Source organism: Pteronotus mesoamericanus, unplaced genomic scaffold (genome assembly GCF_021234165.1).
Source record: "Pteronotus mesoamericanus isolate MK-2021 breed Mesoamerican mustached bat unplaced genomic scaffold, CSHL_Meso_final contig_164, whole genome shotgun sequence".
Lineage (NCBI taxonomy): Eukaryota > Metazoa > Chordata > Mammalia > Chiroptera > Mormoopidae > Pteronotus > Pteronotus mesoamericanus.
In genome coordinates this window covers 14,061,508-14,077,857 of record NW_026555065.1, presented here as the reverse complement: position 1 = coordinate 14,077,857, position 16,350 = coordinate 14,061,508, and positions in this window count along the sequence as shown.

Sequence of the window (16,350 nt, the reverse complement as noted above, 5' to 3'; positions counted from 1 at the left end):
GAAGAACATTTGAGCTTCAATAATCTGGTGGAATGTCTTCTATGTAAACCAGCAATAAAGCTCAAGCAAGTAATACTTGCTTTATTTGATCCCATTGTTTACAATATAGAAATAATTTGGCAGAGGATAATTGTGGAACTCATGGAGATGGGCGCTTAAATGGGAACAAGGGCTTCAGACCAGAAAATTTTACCTCTGGTAATAAAGGTCCACAGCTCAGTTTCTCTACTTCCACTGAGAATCACAGTATATTTGTTTTTTTATGTAATCCTTACAGAGCAAGCACATATGCGGCTTATTCTTGGAGTCTGACAAATAAACACAGTTCAGGAACCAAAAACCATTTCAGAAAAGCTCAAATCCTTTACTTGTATTTCTCAAAAATGTGGGAGATTCACATAATATAGTCCACTGAAACATTTCTTAAAATGTTTCCTTTCACAATCACTGTCTGCTCTCTGTTATAGGGCATTTTGTTCCACAGCTCACTTCAGATCTTCCCATAAGCTCAGTTTGAAGCTGCTCTTCTCTCTTACTTGACTTCCGAATCTTTACTATGTAGATCAGTCTTGCCTCTTTTGTCATGGGGAGGAGGAGGAATTGGGCTGGAAAAATTGTATTCTATTTGACAGGGCGTGGTTAGAGAAAAGACTGTTGACACTCCTATATTAACAGTTTTGGTTGCATTATATTAGCAATGTACAAACTAAATGCTTAGTAAATATTTGTTGAATAGGTGAATGCTCTCTGGCAATTCTCATATCCCAGATATTGCCTTGCTTATTTAACAGGGTAGAATTAAGCAGTTGTGTCCTGTTGTCATCTTGGATGGAAATAGATCTTAAATTAACTCAACTGTAATCACCTTGACTGGCATCATAGAAACTTTTCTTCTAGGTGCAGAGTATGCAGAATTTCACTAACTATGTCATTTTGCTTCAAGGAATAGAACAGGGAAGTGGCCTAAATAGTGGCTGAGTTGAACTTATATTGCTTTTTTTAAGAGTAACCAGAGCCCTCCCCAACAAATGAAATACTTAGATATAAATGTAACAAAATATGTATAAGACCAAAAGGAGGAAAACTACTCTGACGAATAAAAAAACCCACAAAAAAACCAGCCTAAATAAATGGAGAGATATTCCATGTTCATGGACAGAAAGATTCAATATTGTTAAGATGTCTGTTCTTTCCAACTTGACCTATGGCTTCAATGCAATTCCCAATCAAATCCCAAGTTATTTTGTGGCTAATGGCAAACTGATTCTAAAATTTATAGGGGGAGGCAAAAGACTCAGAATAGCAGACATAATATTGAAGGAGAAGAACAAAGCTGGAGGATTTACACTACTTGACTTCAAGACCTACTATAAAGACAGTGTGGAATTGTTGAAAAAAATAAAAAATAGGTCAATGTTACAGAATAGAGAGTCCAGAAATAGACTCCATAAGTAGAGTCACTGATGTTTAACAAAGAAACAAAAACAATACAATGGAGCAAAGATAGTCTTTTTAACAACTGGACGTCCACATGCAAAAATATGAATCCAGACACAGACCCTATACCCTTCACAAAAATTAACTCAAAATAGATCAGAGATCTAAATGTGAAGCACAAAACTGTAAAACTCCTAGAAGATGCCATAAGAGTAAACCTAGATGACCTTGTGTAGGTGATGCTTTTTTAGATATGACACCAAAGGCACAATCCAAGAAAGATATAATTGATAAGCTGAACTTCATTAAAATTAAAAACTTCTGTTCTGTAAAAGGTAGTGTCAATAAAATGAGAAAACAAGGCATAGACTGGGAGAAAATATTTGTAAAAGGCGTATCTGATAAAGGGATATTATTCAAAAAATGTAGAGAACTCTTAAAACTCAACAATAAGAAAACAAGCAACTTGATTAAAAAATGTGCTAAAGACTTTAACAGATACATAAACAAGATACACAGATGGAAAATAAGCATATGAAAGTACATGCCAAATCATATGTCATCAGGGGAATGTAAATTAAAGCAATAATAAAATAACCTTTTTTGTGTTATTTTTAATTACACTTATTAAAAATGATCAAAATCTAGAACACTGATAAAACCAAATACTGGTGAGGGTGTGGAGCAATAGGAACTCTTATTCACTGCTGGTGGGAATGCAAAATGTTATAACCACTTTGGAAGACAGTTTGGCTGTTTCTTACAAAATCACATATACTCTTACCCTATGATCCAGCAATTTTGTTCTTTGGTATTTACCCAAAGGAGCTGAAAACTTACATCTGCACAAAAACCTGCACGCAGATGTTTATAACAGGTTTACTCATAATGGCCCAAACTTGGAAGCAACCAAGATGCGTTTCAGTAAGTGATTGGATAACTGAAATGTGGTACATCCGACAATGGAATATTGTTCATCACTAAAAAGAAATGAGCTCTCAAGCCATGAAAAGACATGAAGGAAACTTAAATGTACATTGTCAAATGAAAGAAGCCAACCTAAAAAGGCTTCCATACTATATGATTACAACTATGTGACATTTACTATGGAGACAATAAAAAGACCAGGGGTTAGGGGTATGGATGGATGAAAAGGCAAAACACAGAGGGTTTTTAGGGTAGTGAAACTACTTTGTATGATACTATTGTGGGGTAGTGAAACTACTTTGTATGATACTATAGTGGTGGATACATGTCATTATACATTTGTCCAAGCCCATAGAATGTATATCAGTAAGAGTGAACCCTAATATAAATTACACATTTTGGATGATAATGATGCATCAAGGTAGTTCTTCAATTGTAGCAAATAATACTACTCTGGTTGGGAATGTTCATAATGATAGAGCTGTGCTTAAGCAGCGACAGAGAGTATATGGGAAATCTCCATACCTTCCTTTCAATTTTACTGTGGACCTAAAACTGCATGGAAAAATAAAGTCTTAAAAACTAGTAGGGGCCACGGCAATAATAATTTTTTGTAATAGTCCACAACGTGATCAGAGACCTGTATGAAAGTGTATCTATTGGGGTTGGCCAAAAAATCCATTTAGTTTTTTTCTGTATGACAAATTTTTTTTTATTTTCACCAATAACTTTATTAATTTGGATATTTTGAGTATGTCAGCTGTTTCCTGTGAGGCATAATGTGGATTGTTCTCAATGTCTCAGAGTGTTATCAACTTCAATTGGTCTACCTGACATTGGAGCATTGTCCAGTGAGACATCTCCGGCATGAAGCTTCATAAACCACATTTGACACATTTGATCATTCACAGCACCTTCTCTGTACACTGCACAAATCTTTTTTTCTGCATTTCAGTTGCATTTTTACAGTTTTTGAAATAATAAAGTATAGTATGCTAAAAATGTTGCATATTTCCTTCTCTTCTCAATATTAAAATGGCTACACAAAAAGTCACCAATTTTGATTAAAAAAATGCACGCTGGTATGACAGCTGTCACAATATAGTATAACAAAATTGCTCCAGATGAATTTAAAGACAACTAAGGGCTACTGGAGCCATCTTATGGAAAAAACCAAATGAAGTTTTTGGCCAACCCAATATATTTATTATCTATCTATGTATCTATCTATCATCTATTTTATTTTTAATTAAAAAAATTTTTTAATCCTCACTGAGGATACATTTATTGATGGGGGGAAGAGAGAAAGAGAGAGAGAGAGAGAGAGAGAGAGAGAAAGAGAAGGAAGGAGGAAAAGAGGGAGAGAGTCATGAGTGTGAGAGAGAAACATTAATTGGTTGCCTCCCTCCCATACATGCCCTACCAGGGACCAAACCAGCAGCCTAGGTTATGTGCCCTGACTGGGAATCAAACATGTGACATTTTGGTGCACAGGATGAAGCTCCAACTAACTGAGCCAAACCAGCAAGGGCTCATCTATCTTTTATGTTTGTTTATCTCTGTGTGAGGGTAACTAATTTGTCTCCAGTTAGCCTGGGCTGTCCTGATTTTGGCAACAAAAATCCTGAATCCCAGGAATTCCATTAGTCCCAGACAAATTACAATGATTGGTCACTCCATTCTGTGTATATGTTTGTACATAATCATATGATCCCTATTCTAATAGATCTTTAGAAATGCAGTAGAAAGGCATTTGTTCTTGTCCACTTTTAGCTAAGATTGCTCTTACTGATCTATGCAGGGTAGAGATTTATATTTTTATGTTTAATTTTGTCTTACACATTTTCAGTATTTTATATAATCAAATAATTGCTATTCTTTTCAAGACCCTGGAAAATCTCTTGGTGTTTTTTACAGCTTTATAATTTTGCCTTTCCAAATCCATTCTATTTAAACTCTGTCATATCTTAATGTGCTTCCTGCCAAGTTTCAGTTACAAAAAAATACCTCTTCCCTTGTCATCACATTTACTTTTCATAAATCCTCCCAACAGACAGAGAGATGTTTTCTTATCTAGCTTTTTCTTTTCAGTTTTTCACCTTCTTGCCTAAGTATTCTCTCTTCCTATGATTACCCTCCCACTTATTCATCAATTGTTGTTTTGAATACGCATATTCTTCAAGAATCCTCCATAATAATAGATATCTTGTGGGGTCACAAAGGAGATGTTCTAGGCATGATTAATTTGGATTATTTACTAGAAATTTGTAATAGTTGGATTAGGCTTTATATTTTCCACTAGAAACATCTTGTCATTTTAATTAAAAGTACAAACAAAATGTATGTAGGTAGAAGGAAAAAAAAGTAGAAAAATATTTAAGAAATAGAATTATATTTTCAAATTTTTAAAGCCAGTATCATTTAATAATCATAATAATGCAGTTTAATATTTGTATTCTCTATTAATGGAGATCCAGTGTGTCTGTGTTTAAATTTATATATAACTAACATGTAAAAAATATAAAATATATACAACATATGATATATAAAATTATAATATATAATAAAATATAAATAATATAAAAATATGAAAAGTTACATGTAAAAACTATATAATATATACATGCATATACACACATACATACATGTAAATATGTATACATTATGCATGTGTAGATGTGCACATATATCTATACATGTACCTGAAAAATGTAATTATAGCCAATTGTTTCTAGAGGTGGGGGGAAGGCAGAGACAAATGTATTTAAAAAGTAAATAAATTAATTATAAAAAAATAAAAAAAATAAAATAGAAACAAAAAAAATAAACAAATCAGAGAAATATATTTAAAATAAAAATAGTATAGCTAATATATGTATATCTAAAGTATTAAAAACAATTAGGGTATAAAATGGAAAATAATACTCTTTGTATATTTCTCACCAGTAGGAATCACTGTCAACAGTTTCTCATGTAGTTTTTTGCACTACATTATTAGATAAAGTCAGGTATATCTTGATTCACTAGGTTCTATCTCAGGACAGGGCCAGCCTGGTTAGTTTTTAAAGGTATGTGGCGCAGACTGGTAATGGCCAGAACTGAGCCTTTAGTCCAGAGTGGACAGGGAGTGGGAAGAGACCAGATAAGCCTTCTCTACTGTGTAAAATACATTGTGGGCCTTCTATAGTATATCTTTGACCAACCGAATTGGGCTCACAGGAGCTGCAGTAATGGCTGTGGTGTTCTAGATCCAGTAAATTTGAGCTGAGGACAGAAATTAGTTAGAGGAAAGGCTCAACAGTTGGGACCCACAAAGAATGTCTGCCTTCTCATTATCACTTTGATCACACTCTTCTATATGCCCATATATCTCTATAGTTCCTGGTTCTGACTGGTGCCTCCTTATTTGTACCTTATTTGTATCATGTTATACAGGCTTAGCAAATAGTGAAAAATGAAAAGAAGAAGAATCTCATCTCTATCCCACCATAGAGAGGTAGCCACTGTATTATTTGGATATAGTAAATGTCCTTCTCTTTTGTGTCATGTATTTATTTATCATATATCTGATATATATTTAATTTAAAAAAATCCTCACCTGAGGATATGCTTATTGATTTCAGAGACAGGAAAGGGGGGGGAGAGAGAGAGAGAGAGAGAGAGAAACTTTGATGTGGGAGAGAAATATCAATTGATTGCCTTCTGTACATGTCCTGACTGGGGATTGAACCCGTAACCTTTTGGTGTATGGATGATGCTCCGACCAACAGAGCCACATGGCCAGAGCTATCATATTTTAGAATTATTATGAAATATTTAAGATCTATCAAAAGGTATAAGAAGTAATACAGCTAACATCCAGGTATTCAACATCCTGCTTAAGATATAAAACTTCCGTTTGTACTACTGAAATTCTCTTTGTGCCTTTTTATTGTCATGTCTTTTTTCCTGTCCCTAAGAGATAACCATTACACTGCATCTCTATATTTTTATATCATAAATGACAAGAAACAATTGAATAGAATTGATGAAGTCTAAACATGTATGACAATGGAGATGAATGTAAAAATATTGCTTTACATATTTTTAAAATTTACATAATTATTTTTAATGCATGATATTTGGTGCTTAATGCTATGTTTGTGAGAATTAGCCATGCTGATGTAGCTCAAGCTCCTCCCTTTTCATTGATGTATACATAGTATTTCTTTGTATGACTTGACTACCATTTATTCATCCATTCTCTTATGAATAGAAGTTAATAATTAACTGTAAATTGTTTCATAGTTCATTTTTACAGACAGTAATCTTAAAAAAATAATCTTGGAGAGAGGTAGCTAGGGAGAAAGAGAGGCAGAGAAACATCAATGTGAGAGAAAAACATCAATTGTTTGCCTCTTGCTGATGCCCCAACTGGGGACCAAACTTCCAACCTAGGCATGTGCCCTGACTGGGAATCAACAAGTGACCTTTTAGTTTGTAGAATGATGTCCAACCAACTGAGCCACAATGGCCAGGGCATTGACAGTAAACTCGTTTTATGGTTGTCTCTTTATGTACATGTAGAAAATTTCTGTTGGATATATACCTAAGAGGAAATTGTTCAATTTTACTATATATTGACAGCTTAGGGTACCACTCTCCATTATTCCACAGCCTCACCAACACTTGGTATTATTATTATTAATTATTGTTATTATTTTACCTTTTTATTTCCTTAAATTACATTTTATTGATTATGCTATTACAGTTGCCCCAATTTGTCCCCCTTTCCCTTCTGCACCAAGCACCCCCTGCTCCTTCAGGCAATCCCCACTCCATTGTTCATGTCCGTGGGCCATACGTATAAGTTCTTTGGCTACTCTATTTCCTATGCTGCACTTTACATCCCCATGGCTATTCTCTAACTATCTCTTTCTGCTTCTAAATCCCATGACCTCTTTACCCATTCCCCCACAACCCCCTGCCATCTGGCAACCATCAAAATGCTCTCTGTATCCATGATTCTGCTTCTGTTCTTGTTTGCTTCATTTGCTTTTTAGATTCAATTGTTGAAAGATATGTACTTATTGCCATTTTGTTGTTCATAGTTTTGATCTTCTTTTTCTTAAAAAAGTCCCTTTAACATTTCACATAATAATGGTTCGGTGATGATGAACTCCTTTAGTTTTTTCTTGCCTGGGAAGCTCTTTATTTGCCCTTTGATTCTAAATGATAGCTTTGCTGGGTAAAGCAATTGTCTGTAGGTTGCTGCTTTTCATGACTTTGACTATCTCTTGCCAATCCCTTCTAGCCTGCAAAGTTTCTTTAGAGAAATCAGCTGACAGTCTTACAGGAACTCCCTTGTAGGTAACTAACATTTTTTCTTGTTGTTTTTAAGATTCTCTCATTATTTTTAACCTCTGGCATTTAATTATGATGTGTCTTGGAATGGGCCTCTTTGCATCCATCTTCTTTGGGAGTCTCTGTGCTTCCTGGACCTGCATGTATATTTGCGTCACCAAATTAGGGAAGTTTTCTTTCATTATTTTTAAAAATAGACTTCCCATTTCTTACTCTTTCTCTTCTCCTTCTGGCACCCCTATGATGGGAATGTTGGAATGCTTGAAGTTGTTCCAGAGGCTGCTTATACTCTCCTCTTTTTTGCTGGATTCTTTTTTTCCTTCCTTTTCTGATTGATTGTTTTTTACTTCTTTATATTCCAAATTGCTGATTTGATTCTTGGCTTCATCCACTCTACTGTTATTTCTCTTTAAATGGTTCTTTATTTTAATTACTGTATCCTTCATTTCTGCCTGGATCCTTTTTATGTTATTGAAGTCCTCACTAAGTTCCTGAGCATCTTTACAATGCTCAAGTTGCAAGTGTTCAAGTGTTTTGAACTCTGCATCTGATAGACTGCTTATCTTCATTTCATGTAGTTCTTTTCCTGGAGTTTTGATCTGTTCTTTCATTTTGGCCATGTTTGTTTGTCTCCTCATTTTGGCAGCCTCCCTGTGTTTGTTTCTGTGTTATTAGGTAGAACTGCTACATCTTCCAGGCCTGATTGAGTGGCCTAATGTAGTAGGTGTACTGTAGGGTCCAGTGGCACAGCCTCCCCTATCCCCCAAGCTGGGTACTCGAGGTAAATCCTTCTTGTGGACTGAGTACACCTTCCTCTTATAGTTGAGCCTTGGTTGCTATTGGCAGGTAAATGTGAAGAATTTACCCAGGCCAGTCAGCTGGATTGGCTGCAACCACTGATCATCCACCTCCACCCGCCATGGAGGATCAGCTGTGCAGGGGCAAGGTATTGGTCCCCCAACATAGTCTATAGCTGTCCACTGGCTGCACAGGCCCTGGGGTTTCGCAGGTGGTGCAGGCCAAGGTCAGCCCCCACCTGTGTTTTGCTGGGGATACCTTGCCTGAGCTATAAAACAACCTGAGATGTCTGCTACTTGTGCGGGGCTTGAGATTTCCAGGCGAAGCCAAGCTGTGATAGTGCTGGCTGCTGATAGTGCTGGACCTGGGGCCACTTAGCAAGAGGTACAGGGGCTAACGGTTCACTGAGGTCATTTGAGAGGATTTAGGAAGTTGTGAAGCATGAGTCAAGACCCATTCATATGAAAAAGCCACAGTTAACAGTCATAAGCTGGATGGGATGGAGCCTCAGGAGATTTCCAGAGCAAGGCAAACAGTGTTAGCCAGGTTGACGGAGTCTCAGCTATGACACCTGCCTGCCAGCTCTGTGGCTCTGTTGGGGGATGGTTCAGAAAAGGGAAAGTGGCCTCTGCCCACCTTTCTGTCTGAAAGAAAGCTGTCCCCTAGCTCTTACCTTGATGCCAGATATTTCAGTTCCTCCCTGTATGCCTTTGGCACCTTTCAAGATGGTACCCTGGTTCTGGGGTTCAGAGTGAATAAGTCTGAGTAAGTTCTTGCATGGGTTCTTTAAGGGGAACTATTTGGGACTCCAGAAGATTCTTCTACTGACTCAGTCCCCACTGGTTTTTGCAGCCAGAAGTTATGGGGACTTAACTTCCTGGCATTGGAACCCTGGGCTTGGGGTGCTGGTGTGGGGTTGGAGTTCTTACTCCCAAGATATCCCTCCTAAATTTTTATCCACCACACATGGATGGGGAACCAGCCTGTTTCAAGTCTCCATCCCTCCTACCGGAATGGATGGATGTGGTTTCTTTAATTCCATAGTTGTCAGACTTCCATTTAATTTGATTTCTGATGGTTCTGAGTGGTGGCTGTTCTATAATTTACTTGTAATTTGATGTGGTTGTGTGAGGAGGTGAGCCATGTTTACCTATGCTGCCATCTTGACTGGAAGTCCAATACTTGGTTTTACTAGACTTCAAATTCTGCTAATCTACTCTGACTGGTTTGGCTGAGTTGGTTGGACGTTGTCTCACAGAACAAAAGCTTGCTGGTTTGATTCCTGTCAAAGTACATGTCTGTGTTGTGGGTTTGGTCCCTGGCTGAGGAGCGTGCAAGAGGTAGCCATTGGATGTTTCTCTTTTACATCAATGTTTTCTTCCCTCTCTTCCCCTCTCTCTAAAAATAAATAAATACAATGTTTGAAAAATTTTTTTCTAATCTGATAGGATGAAACGGTATCTCATTGTAATTTTTATTTGCATTCCCCCTAGTGAAATTGAGCCATTTATTTATTTGTTTATTTATCATCACCTGAGGACATTTTTTCATTGTTTTTAGAGAAAGAGAGAGGAAGGGAGAGAGAAAGGGAGAGAGAGAAACATGAATGTGAGAGAGAAACATCATTTGGATGCCTCCCATACATTCCAAGACCAGGGATCGTAGGCGCCTGAACTGGGGATCAAACCTGAGACCTAGGTATGTGCCTTGACCAGGAATTGAACCTGCATCCTTTCGGTTATGGGACAACATTTCAATCAACTGAGCCACACTGGCCAGGGTTAGCCCCTTAATTTTATGCATAGATTCTTATATAGTTATGATCATCCTGTGTGCACATATTTTTGTATATTTTTCCACTTATAATTGAAATATAAGTATTTCCCCTTGTGACATGCTCTTCATAAATAATTTTTAATGGCCACACAATGTTCCAACCTGTGAGTGGAATAAAACATTTTGCTATTATTAAAAATTCAGGTTGCATCCATATTTTCTGTTACGAATGAGGCTCCAAATGAATATGACTAGAAAGAATTTTATGTATTTTGGAAGATTTCCTTAGGTTGGCTTTCTAGAGGTGAGTTTTGGGCCAAATGATATGCATGATTCTAGAGTTCTTGCTATGTACATAGCCAAATTGCTCTTCAAAAAGCTTGTACCAATATTCTTGCCAACTAGCAGTATATAGTTGAACCTGAAATTTGGAGGGCATTGCTAATGTTTTTTCCTGATTCTGGGGAGAATGGTTCCAAATACTTTTTATGAGCAATTCAGAGTCTGTCCTGAGCCGGAGGATGTAGAGTTGGGCACTAAAGAAAAGGATCAGAGGCTTGAATACTACCAAGTTGCTTTTCCAAAGGAGAAGACTGCTCCTCCTGCTTTTCCTTGGAGGACTGCCTACATGAAGGGGCAGGTGAGTCACTCGTAACAGTGTACAGCTGCCTGCTCAGAAGGCCCCTTTCTTCTCCTAGTATCTTTCTTCTGGTGTGGCCCATCTTTGCAGATAAAAACATAGAGGAGTCAGAAATCAGTTTTCAAGAAATCAAGTCTTTTTTTTCTTGGAAATAAAATAATATATTATCTATCATACTGTATATAATACTTGATTAGAGTCAATAACTATTAGGCATCTGCCATATGCCAGGCTAGTTGCTGGGAATACAATGGTGAACAAAATATATTATGATAGTTTATTATTGTAAGCACAAATACTATGGTAGTATATTTAGTATATATTCTATAGTAACCACACTGGCTGTAGAGAGTAATAACAGTTATTCTATTAATAGCAATAATACTTAAGATTACTATAGTGACTAGCAGTGCCTGAGAATTTGTTGTTATGGAAAAGTGGTTTTCTAGGTACTGCTGAAAATGAGGTTTTAACAGTATAAGCAGATATTTTTTTCCCTGAGTTTCTAGATCTTTAATAGATGAGCAGGTTGGTTGCCAGATTGGTTACTTATTAAAACTGGCACAGTGCCCTGCAGGGCTAATGTGTTAATAATAAGTAGTGCTTCTCTGGGCGCTGGCCCTGCCCCTCATTAGCATCCCCCAGGATCTGCCACTGCCACATGGGTCTCCACTGTGCCCCCAACATTCCACTGAGAGCCTTCAGGAGTGGGGTTTCAGTGCTGCTCATACATCATAGGTGGCTCTTTAAAAAGGGATCTTAGAGATGGCAGGGTAATTTAATGGCCATATGTAACATTTGTAGCTCCAGAGGCTAAGCTTATGATGAAAGCAATGAAACCCTGGGGCCCAGAGCAGGGTCTTTGCACCAGAGAGGGTGAAGTCTACGCTTAGCCGTGGAAGGGCTTCTTCTAATATTTTTGGTCTTGTTTGCATGTTCATGTTTTTGTTAATAGGTCATGAAGGAAGGAAGGATATGGAAGTAGCTAAAGAGGGAACCACGGTATTTTGAGCTGGTCTGATAGAGGAACTTCTCTGTATTGAGGAAACTAGAAGAGGAATGACCACAGACCTGTGCGAACCTCACCACACAGCCCAGTCGGGGAAGCTGTTAGCTAAAAATATGTTCCAATTCTTCATGGAGAGGGCTTTCTCAACCTTCGTCTTGAGAAAGTTATGCCTTGAACTCTAAGGACAGTTTTTATTTTTCTATGCGCATATTTCCAGAAAGGGTTTACCAATATAATTTATATAATTGTAAGATTTAATAAGGTATTTATTGAAGTGGTTCAACTTTTGATGTTTGGCAACACTTTCCAATAATAATATTGGGCAAAAAACAAAACAAAATAAAAAAAAAAAAGACTGCTGAGAGCTCACATTGTTAGTGAACTCACTACCAAAGGCAATAGAATTTAAACACTCTTGGGTAAAATTTCTCAATATAAAAATTTGTGTCTCATCTATTAATTTTATAAGCATATTCATTATTATTACTATTATTAAAACTAATGAATTCAACTTGGCCTTGGATCACCATATAATTTGAGAGATAAAATTCTCTCTCTGAACGCTGAGCTCATTGGGAATGGGTCATTTCACTACTCCAGCCAGTTCTATTATTAATTTCAGGGTTGTTCGGTTTTGCTTCAATTAAAATCAAACATTTATTTTATTACTTTCAATTTAATTGAATTATCTTTGAAAAGGTAATGTGGGTAATACATGCACAAGGTAGTATATGCAATGGTAATAAAATTTAAACAGTTTACAATGGCCCACAGAAAAAGCAAGGCTCTGTCCCACCGCTGACTCATGTATCTGTGGCCTCTGTGATGGCAACTGCTGTTACTAAAGGTTTTGTGTGTGTATGTGTGTCCCGTGAAAGATGTATCATCAGAGATTAATCAATCTTCATTTGACTCTCTTTGCTTAATGCTATATCTTGTCCATAGTTTCATATCTGTTTTGAATGGCTGGCTAGCATTTCACTGTAATCCCACAGTGTATGGAGTACCTACCAGCTGATAGGTGTTGCCTGGAAAGCAAGATGAACATGACAGACTTCCGTCTCCCACGCTCATGTTCTGATAGAGGAGAAGGTATGTACTTGGGTAATTATAAAAACATATAAGCTCTCGGTGTGCTGTAAGAGGTAAAAGCAGAGTTCAAAGGATGAACCTAGGAGGGATAAATCAATTCTACTTGGAAGGCATGAGAAGTTTTCCTCGAACTGGAGGATTTGAACAGGTATTAAATAATTGATAGATCTCTGATGGGTACATATGTGGTATGAGGACGTCCAGGCCAGCAGGGCCTGGTAATTGTGGGATGTGGCTGTGGCATCAGTTTGGTGGTGGTAGTGGGGCTATTGGTGGGAGGATAGGAGTAGGGATAAACTGGAGAGATGGTTTGGTGTTTTGAATGTCAGAGTGAAGAGCAAAACTCTGTGTGTGTGTGTGTGTGTATGTGTGTGTGTGTGCATGTGTGTGTGTGTAGGGCTGGAGAAGTGGGTGCAGTTGGAGGAGAGAAGGCTTTTCTATAGGCCAGATGCAGGGGGTGCCTGCATTAGAGCAAGTGTTGTGGGAGCAGAAAGGGAGAGATGAATTTCTGAGACATCACAGAGCTAATTTTTCTTATGAATAAAGGTTGGCAGCTTTGTAACATCATTAGCCATTCTAAATCTATTCCCTGATGAACTTGGAGTTTTGAATTCCTAATGAGGACAGTTTCACTGACAACCCATTTAGGATAATACACCTTAATAGAAAAGTCAGACACACTTATTTTAACAGAGACATTACTTTGCAGAAGAAAAATAATTGTGGGGTGGTACCCTTGCCATGTAGCTATCATGGACACAGTGATTGGAAAAGCCACTGAATAATTGTGTGAAATTCTGAATTGAAACAGGGAGCAGAATTCTATGTTCAATTGTGCCAGTAGTTGCAAAGGTGATTTTTGTACAAGCAAAAGTGCTAGAAAACCTTTAAAGGGCAAAAAATGAAGGAAAATAAAATGCTCAAGATAACCTTAAGAGCAAGTATAAATGACACTTTACAAGCCTGTCTCCAGCATGAACACCATAGTGACAAATGGACATTACTTGTTTTTCTTCATTATTTGAGATTTCTCACAATTCCAAGTTGTTCTCTGTTAGAAAATGGGGAAGCGAGACAATAAACATATGATTTTGTCAAATTCAAATTGAGTAGATTCTTAAAACAGCATACTCAAAAAATTATAGATTCCTCTTAGCCCACCATACCTTTTTCTTTTTTTAAAAAACAAAAACAAACAAAAAACACAGCAACAGCAAAAAAAAAAAACAAAAAACCAAACAAACCTAGACCTCTCCTTGCCCTCCTGGGACAAATACATGTAGCGTAGTATGTGAAATTAATATCATTTTCTATGTGACCCTAATTAATAGTTTCTTGCCAGGACCAAGTGGCTATTCACAAGGCCTGCCAAATATTTTAAATTGCCAGCTACAGAGATGCTCAGGTGAATGATCCACTGCCTTTGTTTGGTGCAAGCCACTTTAAAAGTTTAAAGTGGGTGGTAAATCACACCAGAGATTCCCTGGGTCCTCACCATACTCAGGGCTGAGGATTAGAGATTCTGTAACATGGGAGTAGTGATTACGTGGCGTGAAGAAAAGTATTGGAAGTTGGCAACCTTCATGCTCCTTATAGACCAGGATAACCAGGTGTGGTGAGGGGAACTGCATCGGAGAACACAAGCTGTTGGCTGGGTGGTCATTGCCCAGCCTCCGAAACAATGCAGAGGGTCCCTCTACAGCTTCCTTTATCCATGACCTCTCCCTGAACACTCCCAGAGTCAGATATGTGCAATTGGTAGAGGGTTATGAAATTTTGAGTTGATTTCTTCTTCCTCATGACACATTTGCCTTTGCACTACTTGGAAAGCAGAACTTTAGGATGCATAAATATCACCTGGGGGTTCTTTTTTTCCTTCCTCTTAAATATTTTATCATGGAAAATTTTAAACACAATGAAACAGTAGAGAAGATAGTATACAAAAGCTATTTCCTTAACACCCACTTTCAACAGTTATCAATGTCTTGAAAACATTATTCCATGTATCTCTCCCGTTCTTTTTAATGGAGTCAAAGCAAATATCAGTCATCATATAATTTCATCTCCATATACTTCAATATGTGTCTCTGCCAGAAGACATTTTTTCTATGCATTCACAATGCCATTTTCACACATAACAAAAATAAACAATTATTCCATAATATTAGCTAGTACCCAGTCCATATTCATATTGTCCTGTTTATCTCCAAAATATCCTTTAAAGGTAGTTTCTCTACATTGTACATTGCATTGGATTTTATATTTCTTAAGTGTCTTTAAATCTATGACAACCTCCCATCAATAAAAAAATACCGTTTATTTGTTGAAGGACAAAATCACTCATTCCACAGAATGTAACACATTCCAGATTTGGCTGATTGTCTCCTTATAGGGAATCTTAATTAGTTTGCCACTATTTTGCATTAATGGATAGCCACTTAAATATGAGACTTGTTTAGGTTCAATTCTATTCTGGGGACAAGAATACAGGAGGAATCCGACTTCTAGTAGCACTGAGATTGATCCGTCGGTTTAGGGGTTATGGTCCTGAAAGTGGGGATTCATGCATGAGTCCAACACAAACCTCTGAATAAGACTTTCTAAGAGAATAGCTCAGGTGACTCAGAGACAGGTGATCCATGGACCATCAGCATCTGAGGAACACTGTTGTAGAGAGACATTCTGAGGTGGGAGAAGTTTCAGGAAATACTGTGTGTGATGGTTAATTTTATTATCTTGACTGGGACGTGGGGTGCCCAGATATTTGGTCAAATGTCATTTCTGGATGTGTCTGTGAGAATGTCTCTGGATGAGATTAACATTAGAATTGATAGTCTGAGCAAAGCACATTGCCCTTCCTAATTTCACCTACTATATGAAAAGGGTAAGGAAGCCACAACAGTCATATAGACAAATAATTAAAATGTAAAGCAATACATGCTGTTGTAAATTTATATGAAAAGTGATTTAGTTGCGTAACTATCAGAGAAACTGACTTTGACCCAGGGTTAGGAGAAAGGTTTCACACAAAAAAGTGAAATTTAGTGTGGATCTTGAAGGATGTGTAGGAGTTGACCACCTGCCTGGTGGAGGGAAGAGGAACCTGTGTGTGATGGAGCCAGCATGCCTGGAGAATGAACGGGAGTCTGGAATGACAGAGGACTTCAGCTTTGTGAAGGTAGGAAAGATAGGTCAAACCCAGGTTCTGAAGAGTTTTGTAAGTGATGCAAAGGTGTTTAGATCTTTATGCTAGCCAAAAGGCCTCAATGACATTGTAAACTTTCTAAACAGGGAGCAAACATGATGATCTCTGGATTTATTTAAAGCT